Raw genomic sequence first — 10000 nt, forward strand, 5'->3', positions numbered from 1 at the left:
ACCCCCCAATGCCTTTCATTCAAACTCCACATTGACATGGTCAGTAAATGTGCCCGATTTAGGTGTGTTTCCCCAAACACTAAGCCCGGAAAATATATCAGCAACGTGCTCTATTCTCATATATCTATATACGATTTATTTGAATCCCATGTTGCCATTGCCCTCAAAATTGGATATCAAATTCCTTTTCTAATCTCATTTAGACTCCTTATTGCAAAAGTCAGCAAATATGTCCGGTTTGGGTTATTGGCCCTTAAAACCATAAATATTTAGTTCCACTCTCTTTAAGACCCAAATTGTCTTGGTGAGCAAATGCGTCCTATTTGGCGGTTGCTATGGTGGTGGGACGTCCCCTAGACAGTTGGTCCCTAATGTTGATATCAGATACGTGGTCTACTCCCAAATACCTTTAATTTGAGCCCCATGTTTCCAAAGTCGGCAAACATGACCGGCTTAGGGGGTGTTTTGGGGGATGGGCGGCCACTCAGTGCGTTGGCCTTGATTCGGATTCGTGTTCTACTCTAAAAACCCTCTTATTTGAGCCTCACATTGCAATAGTCAGCAAATACTTACTATTTGGGTGGTGTTGTGGGGGTGGGTTGGCCCCATAGACACTTTTCCCGAATATTGATATCAAATTCGTGCTTTACTCCCAAAGACCTTTCATTTGAGTCCCATATTGCTATGGTCGTAAATTTGTCCCCTTTGGGGGTTGTTTTTGGTAAGAGTCGCCCCCCCAAACACTTGGTCCTATATTTGGATATCAGATTCGTATTCTGCATTCAAATACCTTTTATTTAAGCCCCATATTCCCATGGTCAGTATATAAGTCCTGTTTGGGGAGAGTTTTGGGAGAGGGATGGACCCCCAGAAACGTGGTCCCACATTTGGATATCAGATTCGTATTCTACTCGCAAACAACTTTCATTTGAGTCCCATTTCTGCCACGGTCGGTAAATATGTCCGATTTAGGGGTGTTTTGGGCTTGGGGTGGTCCCCCTAGCACTTGGTCCGACAATTCGATATCAGATACGTCTTCTTATCCTAAATACCTTTCTTTTGAGTCCCATATTGCCGTGATTGGTCTAAATATATATTTGGTGGGGTTTAGGGTGGGGCAGCCCCCCTAGGTTGGATACCAAATTTTTATTTTTAGGGTACTATAGGAGAGCACAAAAATATCGTTTAAATTGCACCACCCATCTCCGAGATCTAACGTTTCTGAAAATAAGGGTAAGGGAAGGTCCGCCCCCACCCCCCCCCCCACAGATATCAAAAAATGTAGTACCCTATTTTCCCCACGAGATCATTATGCACCATCTGTGAAAATTTCATGAAAATCGGTTCAGCCGTTTCTGAGTTTATAAGGAACACACAAACAAACAAACAAACCTACAAACAAACACAAATTGATTTTTATATATAAGATGAATTTGTGTTTGTTTGTTTGTCGGTTTGCTATATAATTTTTTGATATCGGAAGGGGAGGGGCGGACCCTCCCCCTTAACCCAAAAGTACCACCCGAATACCGCCCAATAAGAGTGTACCCATCAGGACAATATGGGATTCTAATTAAAGGTATTCAGGAGTAGAAAACGAATTTCATTAAAAATTGGGTCCAAATAACTGGGGGGCCGCCCCAACTCCAAAACCCTCTAAAATTGGTTCATTGGACGAGAGTGGCAATATGGGACTCAAATGAAAGGTATTCGGAAGTAGGTTACGAATATGGTCAGGATTAAGAAGTGTGCTTTATACTTTGTTGATATCGGAAGGGGGCGGACCCTCCCCGTTACCCCAAAAATACCTCCCAAAATCACTAGTGGACCAATAAAGACAATATGTATATCAAATGAAAGGTATTGAAGAGTAGAATACGAATATGGAATAAAAATGTCTAAAATCAGACAAATTGGTCGTCCATATCAATATGGGGCTTAAATAAAAGGTATTCGGGAGTAGATTACAAATCTGGCATACAAAATCATATCGAAGTGTAGGGGGTTACCCCAACCCCTACAATATAGGGCTTAAAGTAAAGGGATTTGGGAGTGGACACGAATTTGATATCCATATTTGAGTCAATAGTCTCTCCTAAAAAGCACTACTCATTACCCTAATTTCAAAAATATCAGATCCCGAAGATTGGTAATGCGATTCGTTCGAAATTTTTGCACTACAGTCAACAAAAAAAAAAGAATATGGTTTCTATTGTTGGGAATGGGAGCCGCGAGGGCCGCTCAAAGCCCTCCAAATGGATATATAGACCAATAACGACAATATACAGCCATGTGTTTAGGAAGCCGCCCCACCCCAAAATACCTCCATATTATATAAAAGCTACTATTTGGGGTGGAAATTTATTGATTTTCGGGAAATTTATTTTCTTTATCGGGACAAAGACCCTGGAGTCCACCCCATCGTCAAACACAACTTATTTACCGATCATGCCATTACGTTTCTGAAAGTAGAGCACGAAATTTATATTTACCTAAATTGCCAAGTGACCACCCCCGAAATACCCCCTAAACCCGAAATATTTACCAATTCGATAATATGGGACTCAAAAGAAAGACATTTGGGAGTAGAGTAAAAATTTGCCCAGGAACAGAGCAGGGACAAACTTCTCACACATCAATGAGTGCTTTCCGATTCAAGTTGAGTTTATCAACGATAAGGGACCTTTTTTATAACTGAGTCCGAAAGGCGTGCCGTAGTGCGAGACCCCCTTAGGGAGAATTTTTTACATGACCACGCATGGCATGGTACTTCGCAAATGTCGCCAGCATTAAGAGGGTATAACCACCGCTTAAAATTCTGTCCGAAGTTCCGCCAGGATTTGAACGCAGGCCTTCAGCGGACATAGGCTACAGTAGCACGAATTCGATATCCACATTCAGGGCGAAGTGTCCCCACCCTAAAAACATATTAGAGAGCTAAAGAAGGCCCAGCGGAGCGGTCCCTGTCCAGCTAGTAGTATATAAATATGACCGTTTTTGGCGTGTTTTGGTGCGTGGGGTGGTCCCCCAAACACTAAACCCTGAAAATATATCAGCATCGTGCTCTACTCTCAAATATCATTTATTTGAACCCCATATTGGCATTGGCCTCAAAAATGGATATCAAATTCGTTTTCTAATACATTTAATTTTTACCCCTTATTGCAAAAGTCAGCAAATATGTCCGCTTTGGGGTATGGGCCCTACAAACTATCAGTATCGAAATCCACTACCTTTAAGACCCAAATTGTCATGGTGAGCAAATATGTCCTATTTGGGGGTTGTTGTGGAGGTGGGACGTGCCCTAGGCAGTCGGTCCCGAATGTTGATATCAGATTCGTGGTCTACTCTCAAATAGCTTTCCTTTGAGGCCCATATTTCCATAGTCGGCAAACATGATCGGTTTGGGGGATACAGAGGCCGTTCAGTCAGCTGGCACTGAAAACATATATCAGATTCGTGTTCTACTCCAAAATACCTATTATTACAGCCTCATATTGGAATGGTCAGCAAATACGTGCAATATTGATGGTGTTATGGGTGTGGTATGGCCCCATATTGATATCAAATTTGTGCTTTACTCCCGCAGACCTTTTATTGGAGCCCCATATTACTATGGTAGTAAATTTGTTCTCTTTTAGGGGTGTTTTAATGAGGGGGCCCCTAAACACTTGGCCCCACATTTGGATATTAGATTCGTATTCTGCACTCAAATAGCTTTTATTTAAGCCCCATATTGCCATGGTCAGTAAATAAGCCCTCTTTGAGGGTTGTTTTGGGAAAGGGGTGGACCCCAGAAACTTGAACCTACATTTGGATATCAGATTCGTATTCTACTCGTAAATGCCTTTCATTTGAGTACCATATTGTCGTGATTGGTGTAAATATATGTTTGTTAGGTTTTGGTGGTGGGGGGGGGGGGCTTCTAGGTTCCCCCTCCGAAATTTGGATACCAAAATTTTTGTATTTAGTTTTATATATCAGATCACTGAAATTTTCCATATAAACTGGACACTTCAGCTATAACCATGTAAAATTTCATGAAGATATCTCTAGCTGTTCCAAAATGGCAGACTTATTTCCGCTTATTTTTTTTTCATCCCACTGTGCGTTGGAGCCTTTCTTATGTCATGGCTCGGCTTTCGCGGCTAAAAGACACCAGACATAAACCAACTTAGGGGTGTGGTTTGGAAAATAATTAAGGATTTTGTAAGTAGCACGGAGTCATTGTTTCGGGTGATTCAGCACATTTGGCAGTAATTCATTATTTTGCAACATTTAGTATGTTTGCGGGTATGCTATTATATCAAAATAAGAAGCATGATTTCCAGGTGGGAAAAACAGAGTTCCGTCAATCCAAGAACGTGCCTCTGGCAGCAGTGCATTACACACGACCTCAAATGTCGTCTTAGGTATCGGATCGGAAACTTCTGCCATTTCGTCCAGGTTTCCTATCGTCGCCTCGATGATAACACAATGTTATGACCCGCTCCTATCCTCTCTCCATTCTCCCATAGCCGCAGTTTCTGCTTCACACTAAGTCTGTATGTCTATAGGTCGGAGTTTAAGAATAGTCTCCAGTGTTATGGGCGTATACCTCATCGCGTCGCTTGTGTCAAGACAATTTGTTCTCTGAACTTGTTGTAGTATCTTGCACATTGCACTTGTTCTCCATCGCATTCCACCACACTACTGAGGCATAAGTAATGGTCTAATCACGCTCCTGTAGAAACAGAGGATTTTTCTTGAGATCAGACCCCACTTTGGGCCTACGGCCCTTCTACATAGTGCCCAACATCTGTGAGCCTTCTCGGCACGCTCCTGAATGGGATACCTCCAATTCAGTTTCCTGTCTAAGATCATTGCCAATTATTGGACCTTGTCAGATATCGACATCGTTTTGTTGAGGAAACGTGGTGCGTTAAATTGGCCCACCTTCGTCTTTCTCTTGTCTAGGCAGATTTAAGTCTTCTCTGGGTTAGCATTAAGACTCATAGGTCTCGCCCAGTCGTATGCCATCTGAAAGACCCTAGGTCTCGCCCAGTCGTATGCCATCTGAAAGACCCTTTCGGTCCTTCTGCATAGCTGGTTCGTATCCTTACCACTTAGAAGTATTCTAACATCGGGTTCAGTCAGCATAGCTCACCCATAGCAGTGGCGATAAAGTGCCCACCTGTGGCGTGCCCTGTCCCACTTTCTCCCTTATATATATGGGACCCACAATTTATGCAGCTTTTTTTAGCATCCAGTCTCTGAGGACCTAGATCACCCGATTTTGGTCTTAGGATTGGATCAGTGTTGATGTTCACTTTTAGAGTTTTTGCAAATTTTTTTATCAACGATCTTCTATACATTTTCTTTTTGACCCCACAATACCTACGGATTTTGGTCGTAATTCTACATTTCCGATCTATGCAAATTTAATTTCGACGATTTGGCCTGCACACCCCATGTGGTGTTAGATATCAAGAGATCGGCGTGGCCTGACTTTAACCCGTCCTTACTTGTTTTTAATATAAATTAATTTTATTTCTTAAGATTTTCTCTCCTAACTTAATTAACACCCCTTTTAAACCATTTAATTAAAGTAACTGCATGGCTTCCTTAATCTTTTATATCGTAATTGTGGTCTTTTATAAAGCCATGGTACTCCTAACTTTCCAAACCAATAATTACAAAACCAGGCGTCATGGCATTTCCATTAAACAACTCCACCCACTTACATATTAACTCTGAACCAAACAATTATGTGCTGACTGGCAAAGTCCATGGTGAATTTACACATTTCGGAAGTTGAAACTCGAAACTATTCTTGTGGTGTTATCGCGATATGCCATCATGAAATACGAGTGTTATTCTGGCAACTATGAAATTTTACAATCGCAGCCAATAACCCAGTTAAGGCGTTTAATGATGTCAGTTGCTTTCAAGTGTGTGTGTGTGTGTGTGTGTGTGTATATGGGTGTTTGTATGTCAAGTAGCTGACCATGTTAAAGATAATGCAAATGTGTGGGTAGGCTATTAAAAAGACTGCTGCTGAACAAAGGCCGAAAATATTGAATAGGCTAAAGATTGTACTTGGCATAAAGTGTTTTAAAAAGTTATTCAAGAGGGTCAACAAGGAGGTTAAGGTTCATTTTAAAGCAAACGAGCTCTATATTTGCACAAAATGGCAAAATTAAAGCTTGACAAGTGAAAACGCATTCAGTTTAACCGAGCCGATGCTAACCATATCCTATTACCATGGATATGGTTAGAATACAAAGTTCGGCTTGTTTAAAATCAATGCGTTTTCAACTGTCAAGCTCTACTTTTGTCATTAGCATAATATTTGGACTAGCTGGACAGGGTAAGATGTACTCCATTCTTAAAATACTTTATTTCAGCCCGATATTCTCATGATGTCTGATTTAGGGGTGTTTTCGGGGATGAGGTGGTCCCCCAGACACTTAGCCCTGAAAAAATATCAGCATCGTGCTTTTCTCTCAAATACCATTAACTTAAACCCCATATTGCCATTGTTTTAAGGATAGTTTACACGATAAGGCGTCCCCCAAACACATGGCCCCAAAATTGGTTATCAAATTAGTTTTCTAATCTCAAATACCTTTCATTAGAGCCACATATTGGCATGGTCGAAAAATTTTTACCCTTTGGGGGGTGTTTTGGGGGAAGGAATGATGGCCTAAATACATGGTCCTACATTTGGCTATCAAATTCGTATTCTACTCCCAAATACCTTTATTTGAGCCCCATATTGCGATGGTCAGTAAAAAATTGCTGTTTGTGGGGTATTTTGGGAAAGGGGTATACCCCCAGAAAATTGGTTCCGAAAGTGGGCATCAATTCTTGCTCGACCCCCCCAATACATTTCATTTAAGCGCCACATTGACATGGTCGGTAAATATGCCCGACTTAGGGGTATTTAGGGGATTGGGGTGGTCCCCCAATCGCTAAGCCCGGAAAATATATCAGCAATGTGCTCTATTCTCGTATATTTGAACCCCATATTGCCATTGGCCACGAAATTGGATATCAAATTCGTTTTCTAATCTCATTTGAACTCCTTAATGCAAAAGTCAGCAATTATGTTCGGGATGGGGTATTGGTCCTAAAAACTATGAATATTTAGTTCCACTCTCTTTAAGACCCAAATTGTCTTGGTGAGCAAATACGTCCTATTTGGGGTTTGTTATGGTGGTGGACGTCCCCTGGACAGTTGGTCCCTAATGTTGATATCAAGTACGTGGTCAACTCCCACATACCTTTAATTTGAGGCCCACATTTCCATACTCAGCAAACATGACCGACTTGGGGGGTGTTTTGGGGGATGGGCGGCCACTCCGTGAGTTGGTCTTGATAATATTGGGTTGCCCAAAAAGTAAATGCATTTTTAATAAAACTTAGAATGAACTTTAATCAAATATACTTTTTTTACACTTTTTTTCTAAAGCAAGCTAAAAGTAACAGCTGATAACTGACAGAATAAAGAATGCAATTACAGAGTCACAAGCTGTGAAAAAATTTGTCAACGCCAACTATATGAAAAATCCGCAATTACTTTTTGGGCAACCCAATATATATCGGATTCGTGTTCTACTCTAAAACCCCTCTTATTTGAGCCTCATATTGCAATAGTCAGCAAATACTTTCTATTTGGGTGGTGTTGTGGGGGTGGGGTGGCTCCACAGACACTTTTTCCAAATATTGATATCAGATTCGTGCTTTACTCCCAAAGACTTTTCAATTGAGCCCCATATTGCTATGGTCGTAAATTTTACCCTATTGGGGGATGTTTTTGGAGAGAGGTCCCATATTTGGATATCTGATTCGAATTCCACACTCAAATACCTTTTATTTAAGCCCCATATTCCCATGGTCAGTAAATATGTTCTGTTTGGGGGGTGCTTTGGGGGACCATCCCCAGAAACGTGTTCCCACTTTTGGTTATCAGATTCGTATTCCACTCGCAAATACCTTTCATTTGAGTCCCACCATCCGATTTGGCTCAATCTTTGCACATAGTATTCTGTTATGACTTGCAATAACTGTGCCAAGTACGGTCCGAATCGGTCAAGAACCTGATATAGCTCTCATATAAACCGATCTCCCCTATTGACTTCTTGAGTCCCTGGAAGCCTCAGTTTTTTTTTTTCAATTTGGCTGAAATTATGCACATGGTATTCTGTTACGACTTCTAACAGCTGTGCCAAGTACGCATCAAATCGGTTTATAACCTGGTATACCTCCCATATAAAGCAATATCGATTTGACTTATTGAGCTCGTGTTCCGTTAGACTTCCAACAATCCGATTTGGCTATAGTTTTGTACGTGGTGTTTTGGTGTCACTTCCAACCACTGTGCTAAGTATGGTTGAAATCGGCTAATAACCTGGTAAAGCTGCCATATAAGCTGAACTTGGATCTTGAGCCGCTAGAGGGAGCAATTCTCATTAAATTAAAGAGCTGGACAAATGCGATCCATGGTGGAGGGTATATAAGATTCGGCCAGACCGAACTTAGCACGCTCTCATTGGTTTTTTTTTTTTTTTTTGAAAAACTATTCTATTGCTCTTAAAAAATCACCCTTTATATTCTTGATCGTCTCGACATTCTAAGTCGATCTAGCCATGTCCGTGTGTCGAAATCACAATGGAGGTCGAACGCGTAAAGCTAGCTGCTGGAAATTTTGCACATATACTTAATTTTGAAGTAGGTTGGGAATTGAAAATGGGCCATATCGGTTTAGATTTGGATATAGCTCCCATATAAACCGATCTCCCGATTTGACTTCTTGAGCCCCTGGAAGCCGCATTTTTTTTACAATTTGACTATGTGCACAATAGTTTTCTGTTTTGACTTCCAATAACTGTGGCAAGTACGGTCCAAAACAGTCAAGAACCTGATATATTGGGTTGCCCAAAAAGTAATTGCGGATTTTTTAAAAGAAAGTAAATGCATTTTTAATAGAACTTACAATGAACTTTAATCAAATATACTTTTTTTACACTTTTTTTCTAAAGCAAGCTAAAAGTAACAGGTGATAACAGACAGAAGATAGAATGCAATTACAGAGTCACAAGCTGTGAAAAAATTTGTCAACGCCGACTATATGAAAAATCCGCAATTACTTTTTGGGCAACCCAATAGCTCCCATATACACCGATTTCCCGATTTGACACCTTTAGCATTTACTAGCCGTGATTTGTTTCCGATTTGGCAGATAGTGTTCTATTATGACTTCCAACATCTGTCCAACAATGGTCCAAATCGGTCTATAACCGGATATACCTCCTATATTTTAGCAGAATCCATGATGGTGGGTTCCCAAGATTCGGCCCGGCTGAACTTAGTACGCTTTTACTTTCTACTATTCTTTTGTTTCTCAGAGTTATCCTTATAGTTATCCGGGTGAGGGTAACTGACCCAGCGCCCGAACCGCATGAGTTATGTGGGATCGCACATGTTTCCTTCGATGTCGCGAGCCACTTGCTCCAAAAACCTACGCTTGGCTACTGCCGCCCCCTACCTGGGAACAGAAGCTGATGTTGGCCATTGGTTATTGGAAGGCTACAATAACTGGGCTTTATCGAATCCTGAACCGATATGGGCCATTTGCAATCCCCAACGGTTTGCATCAATAGGAAGAATCGTGTCAAATGTCTGCTCTAGGGTACCAAGAAGTCAAAACCCGAGGATCGGTTTATATGAGGGCTACATCCAAATTTGAACCGATATGGCCCATTGCCATCCCCAACGATTTACGTGAATTGGAAGAATGGGTGCAATATTTCAAGACGATATCTTCATGCCTTCGAAAGCCATAGGGATTTTGATAGACGGTCAGACGGAAGGACGATCAATATTTCGAAGTGTTACAAACGGAATGTCTAGATTAGTATACACCCTATTCTATGGTGGTGGGCTGACTGACGTACTGAATTATTCCCACATAATACCTCTCCTTTTAAACTTTTTTGAAATACAGGCCTATTTATAT

The 10000-nt window shown here is 41.1% G+C and overlaps 1 protein-coding gene across 1 annotated transcript in view; it reads left to right on the top strand.

Annotated features, from left to right (window-relative positions):
- The window catches only part of LOC106093461 (uncharacterized), a 308595-nt gene that overhangs the window by 123337 nt on the left and 175258 nt on the right, over positions 1-10000 (top strand). The gene's annotated exons all lie outside the window — the stretch shown is intronic.

Source organism: Stomoxys calcitrans, chromosome 1 (assembly GCF_963082655.1).
Source record: "Stomoxys calcitrans chromosome 1, idStoCalc2.1, whole genome shotgun sequence".
In the NCBI taxonomy this organism is placed as follows: Eukaryota; Metazoa; Arthropoda; class Insecta; order Diptera; family Muscidae; genus Stomoxys; species Stomoxys calcitrans.